General features: G+C 40.0%; 1 long non-coding RNA gene across 2 annotated transcripts; it reads left to right on the top strand.

Annotated features, from left to right (window-relative positions):
* The first annotated feature begins 3,896 nt into the window (after positions 1 to 3,896).
* On the top strand, positions 3,897 to 6,076 carry LOC115027269 (uncharacterized). 2 transcript variants are annotated; one of them, XR_003834370.1, is made up of 4 exons: positions 3,897 to 4,145; positions 5,331 to 5,439; positions 5,738 to 5,825; positions 6,017 to 6,076. It is a non-coding gene; the product is annotated as an uncharacterized LOC115027269 (long non-coding RNA). The 2 variants fall into 2 exon arrangements; XR_003834371.1 differs by lacking the exon at positions 5,331 to 5,439 and having other exon boundaries at positions 4,119 to 4,145.
* Positions 6,077 to 12,393: the final 6,317 nt, after the last annotated feature.

The raw sequence follows: 12,393 nt of genomic DNA, 5'->3' as shown, positions 1-12,393 counted from the left end.
AATTGTGCTTCTTCTTCTGTTAAATCCTCACGAGTTATGTTGCTAAACCAGCGTACGGCGTTCGGTAGACAGCAATTCATCCCTCTTTTGTGGATCGTTTTGTGATGATTGTAGGAAATCTAAAGAACCGTTTCTCTGGGTCACGAGTAGCGTTATGACCACAATCATACACTGCGCACACGGCTGGCATTTTCTTTCAATCTTAGACGTTTAAATACAAAGAATATTACGAAGCGTTGCAGCAACTCACACGTGAACGGGCGCCATCTTGGTTGTGTATTCCAAGCAACATGGCTGATTTACGGGTTGGGACATAAGCGTGACGTCACATGCACACGATCTATTGGAATTTCAAAATAAGGGAATTATTTTGCAGGACTCCGCCCATATCTTAACAGCTCTCAGCCACCAATGTAAACGTAAAGACACAGGTATATACATTCAGGAAATGCATGTTTATTTAAAGTATATTACTTGTACAGTCATGTTTATAATATTTATGTATTTTATTTATTAGTTGTCAATTTATTTGATCAGTTGTGTGGCTTTTGTTTCCTCCACGAGGACTTCCATGCGATGGCAGAGTCGGGAAATATGTCCGCTACACTGCGACTGAAATCATCGCAGAAGCTGAAGGACATTGTTTTTAGCGCAAAGCATCGACTTCTTTCCCTCAGCTTTGGTCTCTTGGTTTGCCTCCGACACAGTTCTTGTCACACATGAAGTCATTGACAGTGTATGGTTTGTGCCTCTTGGCGTGCTTCTGCTTGGACGATTGTTCATGCTGGCGAACATCTCTTATTCCGCCGTGTGCGATGCTAACATCTGAATGGCACTGAATTGCACGTCTGTCCGTCCTGGGAGAGGGATCCCTCCTCAGTTGCTCTCCCTGAGGTTTCTTCCATTTTTTCCCCTTTAATTTTGGGATTTCTTTTAGGAAGTTTTTCCTTGTGCGATGCGAGGGTCTAAGGACAGAGGGTCTAAGGACAGAGGATCTAAGGACAGAGGATGTCGTAACCTGTACAGTCTGTAAAGCACACTGAGACAAATGTATAATTTGTGATATTGGGCTATACAAATACATTTGATTGACAGTGTATGGTTTGTGCCTCTTGGCGTGCTTCTGCTTGGACGATTGTTCATGCTGGCGAACATCTCTTATTCCGCCGTGTGCGATGCTAACATCTGAATGGCACTGAATTGCACGTCTGTCCGTCCTGGGAGAGGGATCCCTCCTCAGTTGCTCTCCCTGAGGTTTCTTCCATTTTTTCCCCTTTAATTTTGGGATTTCTTTTAGGAAGTTTTTCCTTGTGCGATGCGAGGGTCTAAGGACAGAGGGTCTAAGGACAGAGGGTCTAAGGACAGAGGGTCTAAGGACAGAGGATGTCGTAACCTGTACAGTCTGTAAAGCACACTGAGACAAATGTATAATTTGTGATATTGGGCTATACAAATAAATTTGATTGACAGTGTATGGTTTGTGCCTCTTGGCGTGCTTCTGCTTGGACGATTGTTCATGCTGGCGAACATCTCTTATTCCGCCGTGTGCGACGCTAATATCTGAATGGCACACTTTACAAAAAGCACAAGTTGTCCCGACTCTGCTTTTATTAAATAATGGAAGGTCTCCTCTCATTTGGTACTTACATAAAGTTTTAACTTGTTTGGCAGGTACAACCGCGTCTCCATCTATCTCCCGTTCACTGTGACTCATCATATGTTCTCGTCTTCTTCTGTGTTATTGTTCCTGGTTTCTTCTTCTACTGGCGGATAACGTTTTCCAGCTAAAGTTAAACATAATACTGCCACCTGCTCTACCGGAGGCCACTTTACACTTTTTTAATTAGGCCTAGTTTTTTTTCTGAAAGGTTAAAAATACGGGATAATTACGGGAAAATATTTAAACGGGAGACACCCACATCAAACATCTGTGCAAGACCTCCTTCTACCACCTCAGGAACATTGCAGAGCTCCGCCCCACACTCTCCCTGTCAGATGCTGAACAACTCGTCCACACCTTTGTCTCCTCAAGGTTGGACTACTGCAACGCTCTCCTCATCGGGATTCCAAGCGAGCGCCTTCAGAAGCTCCAATACATCCAGAACAGTGCCGCTAGGATCCTGATGAGGGTGCAAAAATATATTTGTTCTACACACGTTTGAGAGGGTTACAGGACCGTGCACAAATTGCAAGAGTGATTACTGCCAACATCTACGATCAAAGAATTCAAAATACTGTCAACCTTTACCAGCTATTGATATGTTCATTGTGTTTATAGTTACTCATTTAAATAGTATCACATTTCCTAATTCATAGTTTCTAGTATATTTTATGACACTGGTTATCGTTATACTTTGTTACAAAGTTGGCGTCTTATTGAGGGGACTTGGTATACTATATATAGTATGTCATACTAATTATCAAATGTATTTGTGAGTTAAGCACCTGCTTCATTGTAGTGCTTATTATCAACCGTTACTTATGATTTTAAGACTATTAATTGTTTTATTAACATTAAAGTTTCACCTTTAATTCATAATTTCATGTCTTTGTGTGATTTCAGTGAACTGACCATTAATTAACTAAATAACTGCAGTTACAGGTCTGGTGTTGTATTTATGTTGTTATATCTACAGCAGAGTTTTAGCAGTGCTACAGTATCAGTCAGAGGCCAGCGGTCTTCTGGCAGGTGAACATTGTTTTTAGTTGTAAGACTCATTTAGGCCTCGAGGGTGCACCACTACCCATCGAACTATAAAGGGAAGAATCTGTCTGTATGAAGGAATGTCCTTTATAACCTCAGACAAAAACTTTCTTCACCTGTTCCTAAAAGTACCTTCAGATTGTACTACACTACCTGCACTTTAAAGCCCACCCTGATTATTAAAGTCCTTTTTTTATCCCAGCGCTTCATTTGTTACGCTGAAAACGCTTCAACTCCTTTTGTTGGATCATTCTGTGGAGAATAAAATCAAGTGTTTGTACATGTGTGCTGTCGGTTGTGTCATTTGGGGATTCCTGCAGTAAGAGGCGAACAGGATGAAGGAGAAACAGGAGCATTATTCATCAAACCTTTAGTACTTTATGTGGAACAACTGGGACATTTTGTACCAAAATAAAAGTTTATTTATTGAAAAATAACATCTTATTAGTCACCCAACCTCTGAACTCTGATGGCCTCCTTTTTGAAATGTACATTATTTTATAAATAAGAGGCAAAAGTTTTCTGACCGGCTTTAATGAAGCGACAGGAAAAACACACAGTAAATATATCAACACTAGAAGACAGATGTACAGCTGTAGAATACAAAACACAATATAAAGAAAACATTACTCTAACACTTAGAATACAATAAATATGCCAAACTACTAAATCTCAAATATAAACAGGATAACATCTTTTGTTCTTGCTTTACGGTTCTTTATCTTAAACTGTCGTCGAACAAACAAAAACTAAGTTTTACTTCAACACTATTATTTTGTCCTTGCACTGAGCAGAACAAGTGGGTCAAAGCTGCAATCGTGCATCCGGAAAGTATTCATACCCCTTCACTGTCTCCACGTTATGTTACAGCCTTATTCCAAAATGGATTAAATTCATATTTTTTCTCTCAACATTCTACACACAATACCGCATAATGACAAAGTGAAAGGTTTCTTTGAATCTCTTGCAAATATATTAAAAATGTAATTAAATATCACATGTACACAAGTATTCACACCCTAAACTCAATACTTTGTCAGGTTTTAATACATTTACAGACAATTCTAAAACACTTTTGACAAAACAATTGTATTTTATTTCATCCATTTTGGAATAAGGCTGTAACATAATAAAATGTGGGAAAACTGTACATGAAGTAAAACAGGAAGTGGACTTCTATCTTCTATGTTTTGTCTTAATATTCCTAAACAGTTTTTTCTATTTTAATGCACTTATTTGATATGGATGCTGCTCAACTTGTTGTTTATCTCTCGCTCTACATGTATTATCTGTATGTTGAATAAAGTTTCTTTAATAATAATAAGAAAACTGCCTTAAAAGGGGAGGGGTTTAAACAGAATCAACTCAGTGACTGATGCAATAAGTTGTTGGCTAGTTGCACATTGACTTCTCGTCGTTCAGGAGTGACGCAGTCTTCAAGGTATTGTCATTTATTACTGTATATTTGTTTTATCGCCAGGGTCCATGTAACATCTGTTTATTTTTATTATTTCATTCAGTCCGAAGAACAACAAAAAGAAACGTAAAAAAAGTGTCAAAATCGCGTTTTTTGTAGAAGTCCGAAAAGGACCGTGTGCTTTACTGTTTCCTTTATCTTAAACTGTGTTGTCGAATAAACAAAAACAATAAGCTTTATTTGGTTTTACTTCATCACTATGATCCGCTTCAGTTGTCTGTGATCTTTTAAACAAATGTTTTATTTATAATACCAGAAGTTGGAACAATAAAAGACAATTGCCCGTAAAACAGAAGCAAATCCTTCCATGATGAACTTGAAATGACACAACCTATTAGCACTATACACGTGCATCTCAATATATGATTAGAATATCGTGGAAAAGTTCATTTATTGCATTAATGCAATTCAAAAAGTGAAACTCATATTATATGGATTCATTACATACAAAGTGAAATATTTTAATCCTTTACATAAGACTAAGAAAATAAAGCTTGCTCGTCTCATTGTTGAGTCTCGTGTCTCTCATCTACCTCTTGACATTACTTCAGAGATTTTAACTCTCATTAAAAAAGAAAGGTACGAGCCATACAAGACGAGCAAAGGAAAATTCAAGACAAGTGGACAGAGGAGTTTGTATTTGTCCTCCACGAGTCGAACCCTTCGTGCGTAATGTGCAAACACACCGGCTCTGGTTTCAAGAGAAGTCATTTGGAGCCATCCAAAATTCAACGATATTTACGCACCTGGAAGAGAAATTAGTAAAAGAAAATAGAGCAGCTTTCTTCTGTTTCTGGACAACAAAGGCTCAAACACAGGACGACTAATACAGCTGAACGATTCACTGAGGCATCCTTTGAGATTGCATGGAGTTTGGCTCGGGCAAAAAAATCTTCTCAGACTCAAACATTGTGAAACTGCTTTGTGGCTTCAGCAGAAATATTGTTTGCAGAGTTTGACAACATCATCCCAGTATTAAGGTAATTCTTCTTTTAATGAATGCATTGGTTGCATTGCATATTGTATGTTCTGGCTGGATGACAGATTAATAAACAGAAGTGCTTTTTATGACTGGATGTTGCTTTTCATACTTTGCGGTAAAAGTGACTCTCCTGTTGACTTTGTCCTCTCAATGTGGCTCTCACATAGTGAAGACCTCCTCGTGGAGAGTGTCAATGAGTGTCAGCAGTCTTCCCCATGACTGTGAAGCCTGCTGGACCAGATTGAGACCATTTAAAGGCTCAGGAAACCTTTGCAGGTGTTTTGAGTTCATTAGCTGATTAGAGTGAGACACTGTGAGTCGACAATATTGAACTTTTTCACAAAATATATTTTCAGATTTTTGGGTTTCCATTAGCTGTAAGCCATAAACTGTAAACTTTATTAAAACTAATAAAGGATTGAAATATTTCACTTTGTGTGCAATGAATCTATATAATATGAGTTTCACTTTTTGAATTGAATTTATGAAATTAAATAATATTTTCCACGATATTCTAATTTATTGAGATGCACCTGTAGGTGCCACCATACACTAACTCTCGTTTGTTCTGCAGGTGCTGTGAGTCAGCTTGTGGAGGTACGAGTCCATCCTGCTGAAACCTCTCCGTGGGAGGACCAGGACATCCTGATGGAAGCTCAGAGGTGAGATGAGGATGTAAAACGGACATGTGTCTGTGAGAGCCTGTGAACTCTGCACATGGGAGAAGACTTCAGGCTTAGCTTTTTAAAATGCTATTTAACCAGAAGTTTTTTCAAAAAGACATCAAATCAAATCAAATGTATTTGTATAGCCCAATATCACAAATTATACATTTGTCTCTTGTGCTTTACAGACTGTACAGGTTACGACATCCTCTGTCCTTAGACCCTCTGTCCTTAGACCCTCTGTCCTCAGACCCTCTGTCCTTAGACCCTCTGTCCTTACACCCTCTGTCCTTAGACCCTCTGTCCTCAGACCCTCTGTCCTCAGACCCTGTGTCCTCAGACCCTGTGTCCTTAGACCCTCTGTCCTTACACCCTCTGTCCTTAGACCCTCTGTCCTTAGACCCTCTGTCCTTAGACCCTCTGTCCTTACACCCTCTGTCCTCAGACCCACTGTCCTCAGACCCTCTGTCCTTAGACCCTCTGTCCTTAGACCCTCTGTCCTCAGACCCTCTGTCCTCAGACCCTCTGTCCTTACACCCTCTGTCCTCAGACCCTCTGTCCTTAGACCCTCTGTCCTTACACCCTCTGTCCTCAGACCCTCTGTTCTTAGACCCTCTGTCCTCAGACCCTCTGTTCTTAGACCCTCTGTCCTCAGAATCACTGTTCTTACACCCTCTGTCCTCAGACTCACTGTCCTTAGACCCTCTGTCCTTACACCCTCTGTCCTCAGACCCTCTGTCCTTAGACCCTCTGTCCTTAGACCCTCTGTCCTCAGACCCTCTGTCCTTACACCCTCTGTCCTCAGACTCACTGTCCTCAGACCCTCTGTCCTCAGACCCTCTGTCCTCAGACCCTCTGTCCTCAGACCCACTGTCCTTAGACCCTCTGTCCTTAGACCCTCTGTCCTTAGACCCTCTGTCCTCAGACCATCTGTCCTTAGACCCTCTGTCCTTAGACCCTCTGTCCTTAGACCCTCTGTTCTTAGACCCTCTGTCCTTAGACCATCTGTCCTTAGACCCTCTGTCCTTACACCCTCTGTCCTTACACCCTCTGTCCTTAGACCCTCTGTCCTTACACCCTCTGTCCTCAGACCCTCTGTCCTTTAGACCCTCTGTCCTTAGACCCTCTGTCCTTAGACCCTCTGTCCTTAGACCCTCTGTCCTCAGACCATCTGTCCTTAGACCCTCTGTCCTCAGACCATCTGTCCTCAGACCCTCTGTCCTTAGACCCTCTGTCATTAGACCCTCGCATCGCACAAGGAAAAACTTCCTAAAAGAAACCCCATAATTAAAGGGGGAAAAATGGAAGAAACCTCAGGGAGAGACTGAGGAGGGATCCCTCTCCCAGGACGGACAGACGTGCAATAGATGTCGTGTGTACAGGATAAACAACATAGTACAAATACAACATTTGACAGAAATGATGTTGTGTTGACAAAGAGAAAGTTTGGATGAATCCAGGAAAATGTCAAAAAGGCTTCCCAGTGTCCAGCAGGACCAGGGCAGCAGGCGCTGTCACGATTCCTGATCCTGACGTAAACTTTATCAGTGGCAACCTGCCACATGAGAGACAGAAACTCCGGGGATGATACCCCAGATGATGAGTTAATAACATACATTTACATAAATGCATACAGATAGAGAGGGAGAAGAAGAGAGGGAGGGGAGGAGAGAGGAAGAGAGGGAGGGGAGGAGAGAGGAAGAGAAGGAGAGCAGGGAGGTATGCCTATAGCAGCATAACTAGGGGCTGATCCAGGGCAAACCTGAGCCAGCCCTAACTATAAGCTTTATCAAAAAGGAAAGTCTTTAGCCTGCTCTTAAATGTGGAGAGGGTGTCTGCCTCCCGAACACAAACTGGAAGCTGGTTCCACTGGAGAGGAGCTTGATAGCTGAAGGCTCTGGCTCCCATTGTACTCTTAGAGACTCTAGGAACCACAACTAACCCTGCAGTCTGGGAGCGCAATGCTCTAGTTGGTTTATAAGGTACTATGAGATCGTTAAGATATGCTGGAGCCTGACCATTAATTGCTTTGTAAGTCAGGAGAAGGATTTTGAATTCTATTCTGTATTTTACTGGGAACCAGTGCAGAGCAGCTAATACAGGAGTAATATGATCCCGTTTCCTTGTTCTTGTCAATACACGTGCCGCTGCATTTTGGATCAACTGAAGAGTCCTAAGCGACATGTATGAAGGACTCTGAGGCGTCTGACTGACTGTTGTCTGAGAGATTCTTCTGACTCAGGAGTCAGCTCCTCCATCTTTAACTTATTAAGACTGGATGCAACATTTGAGTGTTTCTCCCTTTAGAGCCGGATGAGACTTTGCCGTCTTTTATATGATGTAATCGTTTTCGAGACTTGTGACAGATGAATGCATTAGCCTCTTAGCCTCTTAGCTAGCAGGAACGTTTTTTAAAGTTTGGCTTTAGACGAGGGCTGACGATTCGATCGTGGGGAGCGACTCTGATGCCGACTACAGCTGTTACTTGGATGAAAACAACAAAGACAATTAATTTCAGCGAGCTATCACATGTTATTAAACTGCCACTTAGTTTTATTGAAAATATGTCTGGAAACAAGCACATCGGTCAACATATTAAATACATTTTTGTTTTGTTTATTGATTTAAAAACAATGTTAATGGACATGAGGCAAAATGCAATGATTTACAAGAAAAGGTAAATGTTTAAGCTCTCAACTGTTTCTTTATTTCCTGTTTCTATCTGCTTCAGAGTAAAGGTTTTAGTGAACGTTGACAGTTCTGTCAGTTTTTCAGAAACCCTTTAGGTTTTAGGAGGTTGTTTTGAAACAGTGGTTTGGTGTTGGGGGGGCTTTTTAACAGGATGCCTTAGATCTTAATGGATTCATCAAAACTCTGTTTGTGTTGTTACAGCTCTCAGAGACCAGACTGTTCAGGACACGATGAGTTCGCGAGGGGGAGCGATCGCCGTCCCTCTACACTCCGTCGCACGATGTCTACTCATCGCATCATTAATTTCCCCCTCAAGTAAGATTTTATTAACATTAAAATGTAACAGCATTGTTTAAACTGGTTATGGTGAATTAAACTACTTGCTGATTTTAGGGAAACGTCCCCATTGCAGAAAGAAACACTTGATGTTTGTGGAAAACAGGAAAGAAACGGCGGCGTCGGGCTACTTCTGTCTGTCAGGAGCAATAATGAAAATGGTACATCATAATTCATTAGTTGATTTATACTTTGTATTAATATCAACCTGCAGTGAAACTAGTAACTAATGTAGTCAAATAAATGTAGTGGAGTAAAAAGTACAATATTTGAGTAGAAGTGTAAAGTAGTATAAAGTGGAAATACTCGAGTAAAGTACAAGAAGCTCAAAGTTGTACTTTAACAAACATTAAAATGTTGCTGCATCATGAGCATTTTGTACACACACACACACACACACACACACACACACACACACACACATAACCCAGTTTATTTGAAGGAGTTTTTATAGCAGTAAACCTCAGTGTATTTATTAAGATGCTCATCAGTTTCACCTCTGTGTTGCATGTGATGAATGATTATTACTGTCTGCAGGCTGCACGATCGTCTCAGACCCATCTGGAGAAGGTGTCTTACCCCTCAGAACTGTGAGTCAAACCTCTTGTCCTAATTTATATTCCTTCATATACTTTTTGCAATATTGCTGAAGCTAAACTGTGCACAATCATTTTGTCACTATCCTTCCACCACTTTGTGAAGACCCTGTCTCTATTGTCTGGTTGCTAATGTATTTGTTTTGTATTGCAGAAGCCCAGCAGCTGGGCCCCGTGTTTCCCAACATGATAAAGGCACGCCACACTAGTTCCAGTGAGAGAAGACAGTCATACACGTTACCATCTCACAATAATTATTGAATTTCTCTTTTTAACGTAGCAACACACACAGCTCAAGACGCAAAGCTCCCACTTTATATGTCCCCTTTGTTCTACACACGTTTGTGCATGTGTACACTGAGCACGTAGAGATGCACACAGGACTACACACACATTGTTTTCCATCAGTTTGTTTAACTTTGGACAAGACTGATTACTGCCAACCTCGACTATCAAAGAACTCCAGAATCCTTCAACCTTTACCAGCTATTGATATGTTCATTGTGTTCAAAGTTATTAACTAATTTAGTAATCAAGTGTCCTAATTCATTGTCAAATATATTTTACGAGATATGTTACACTTCTTATTGTTTGAAAGATGTTTCAATGAACTTCTGTCTCCCAGAATATCTCTTGTCACTTTCTTCTATTCCCGCCATATTCTTCCAGTGTCTCCTTACAGTTATGCAAATTCTAACTCGACCATTGTATGACAGTCAGAATGTTCTAAAAGTATACAACAGTATTCTTGTGTCATCCCTCCCCTCTACTGTCTTTAAGATGCATGAACACAGATATACAGTTCTTTATTCACTCAGACTGCTTGCACTATTGGACCTTCTTTGTAAAAAATAAATATTCTAAAAACAAGTTTATTCCTCAAGAATCTTCATTTCAGTGTTATAGACTTCACTGGTCATTTGTATAAGGACTTAATTCAAACTTTCCACAACACTACATGAGCTGGCTATTGAGGTGACTTGCTGTAAATAAGGTACACACTTATCATAATTACTATATTAATGTATCAAATGCATTTTTGAGTTAATGCACCTGCTTCATTGTAGTGCTTATTATCAACCGTTACTTATGATTTTAAGACTATTAATTGTTTTAATATTAATGATCAACTCAAGTTTGACCTTTAATTCATAATTTCATGTCTTTGTGTGATTTCAGTGAACTGACCATTAATTAACTAAAATAACTGCAGTTACAGGTCTTGTGTTGTATTTATGTTGTTATATCTACAGCAGAGTTTTAGCAGTGCTACAGTATCACAGTATTACAGCCCACCCTGATTATTAAAGTCCTTTTTTTATCCCAGCGCTTCATTTGTTACGCTGAAAACGCTTCAACTCCTTTTATTGGATTATTCTGTGGAGAATAAAATCAAGTGTTTGTACATGTGTGCTGTCGGTTGTGTCATTTGGGGATTCCTGCAGTAAGAGGCGAACAGGATGAAGGAGAAACAGGAGCATTATTCATCAAACCTTTCGTACTTTATGTGGAACAACTGGGACATTTTGTACCAAAATAAAAGTTTATTTATTGAAAAATAACATCTTATTAGTCACCCAACCTCTGAACTCTGATGGCCTCCTTTTTGAAATGTACATTATTTTATAAATAAGAGGCAAAAGTTTTCTGACCGGCTTTAATGAAGCGACAGGAAAAACACACAGTAAATATATCAACACTAGAAGACAGATGTACAGCTGTAGAATACAAAACACAATATAAAGAAAACATCACTCTAACACTTAGAATACAATAAATATGCCAAACTACTAAAACTCAAATATAAACAGGATAGTTGGCTTTTGTTAATAACATGACTGTAAACTCAGATTGTATGGATCCAGTTTAGAAGTGAAGTTCTGCTGTTTCTTTGGAGCAGGTGACTCAGAACTACACACTAAACCTATTAACCCTTTCACACACAGAGGTCACTACAGTGGACAACTATTCAAAAGCTGTTTTCTTGTATATGCATGGGTTTTGATGGTATAGTTGCACATCGGCCACTAAAGTGAACTCTACTGCATCATCCCACACACTGCGACTCAGTGACGAGCTGATGTAAGTGCAAGATACATTTCTCCAAACCAAGATGGCCGACAGACCGCCAGAAACATCCAGTCACTCATCAATACCTTGCCAATCCTTCAATGGAAAGAGACCCTTGCAGTTATAAAAAAGGTGGTGACATCAAGTAACAACTAAGGAATCATATAATTCATAAAAAAGTATTGATTTTATATTTGGGAGGAAATTACAATTAATCATCTGTCCACTAAATTGGACGTCATGCATCACTGGCTATATTTCAACTACAATACTGCTACTGTTGTTGTTGTCTGGTGTGACCATATAGATACATGAATCCACCGGCAACAGCTCTGCTGGACATTCCTGCAGTCAGCATGCCAATTGCACGCTCCCTCAAACCCTGCAACACCTGTGGCTTTGTGCTGTGTGATGAAACTGCTCATGTTAGAGTGTGAGCAGCCTAATGCACACCTGTGCAGTAACCATGCTGTCCAATCAGCATCTTGATGTGCCACACCTGTGAGGTGGATGGATGATCTCAGCTCACTAACACACATTTAAACACGCGTGTGAACAATATTTGAGAGAAATAGACCTTTTGTGTTGATAGAAAAAGTCTTAGATCTTTGATTTCAGCTCATGAAAAATGGGAGCAAAAACAAAAGTGTTTATATTTTTGGTCAGTGTATGAAGTTACTGTAACAGAGACTCTAACAGCGTTTAAAGTAGACAGTCTAGCTTTATGCCAGTGGTGTGTGTGTGTGTAGGAAACTCTTGCTCTATACAGGAGAGTGAAATAGAGAGTATTCCTAAATGGTGTTTTGGATATGTATGCACATTTTCTTTATATATACACATACATAATTTTATTAATTTGTTTATTAAATACA

The sequence above is a fragment of the Cottoperca gobio genome, chromosome 22, assembly GCF_900634415.1.
Source record: "Cottoperca gobio chromosome 22, fCotGob3.1, whole genome shotgun sequence".
NCBI classification, from domain to species: domain Eukaryota; kingdom Metazoa; phylum Chordata; class Actinopteri; order Perciformes; family Bovichtidae; genus Cottoperca; species Cottoperca gobio.
This window is presented reverse-complemented; position numbering and strand designations above follow the sequence as displayed.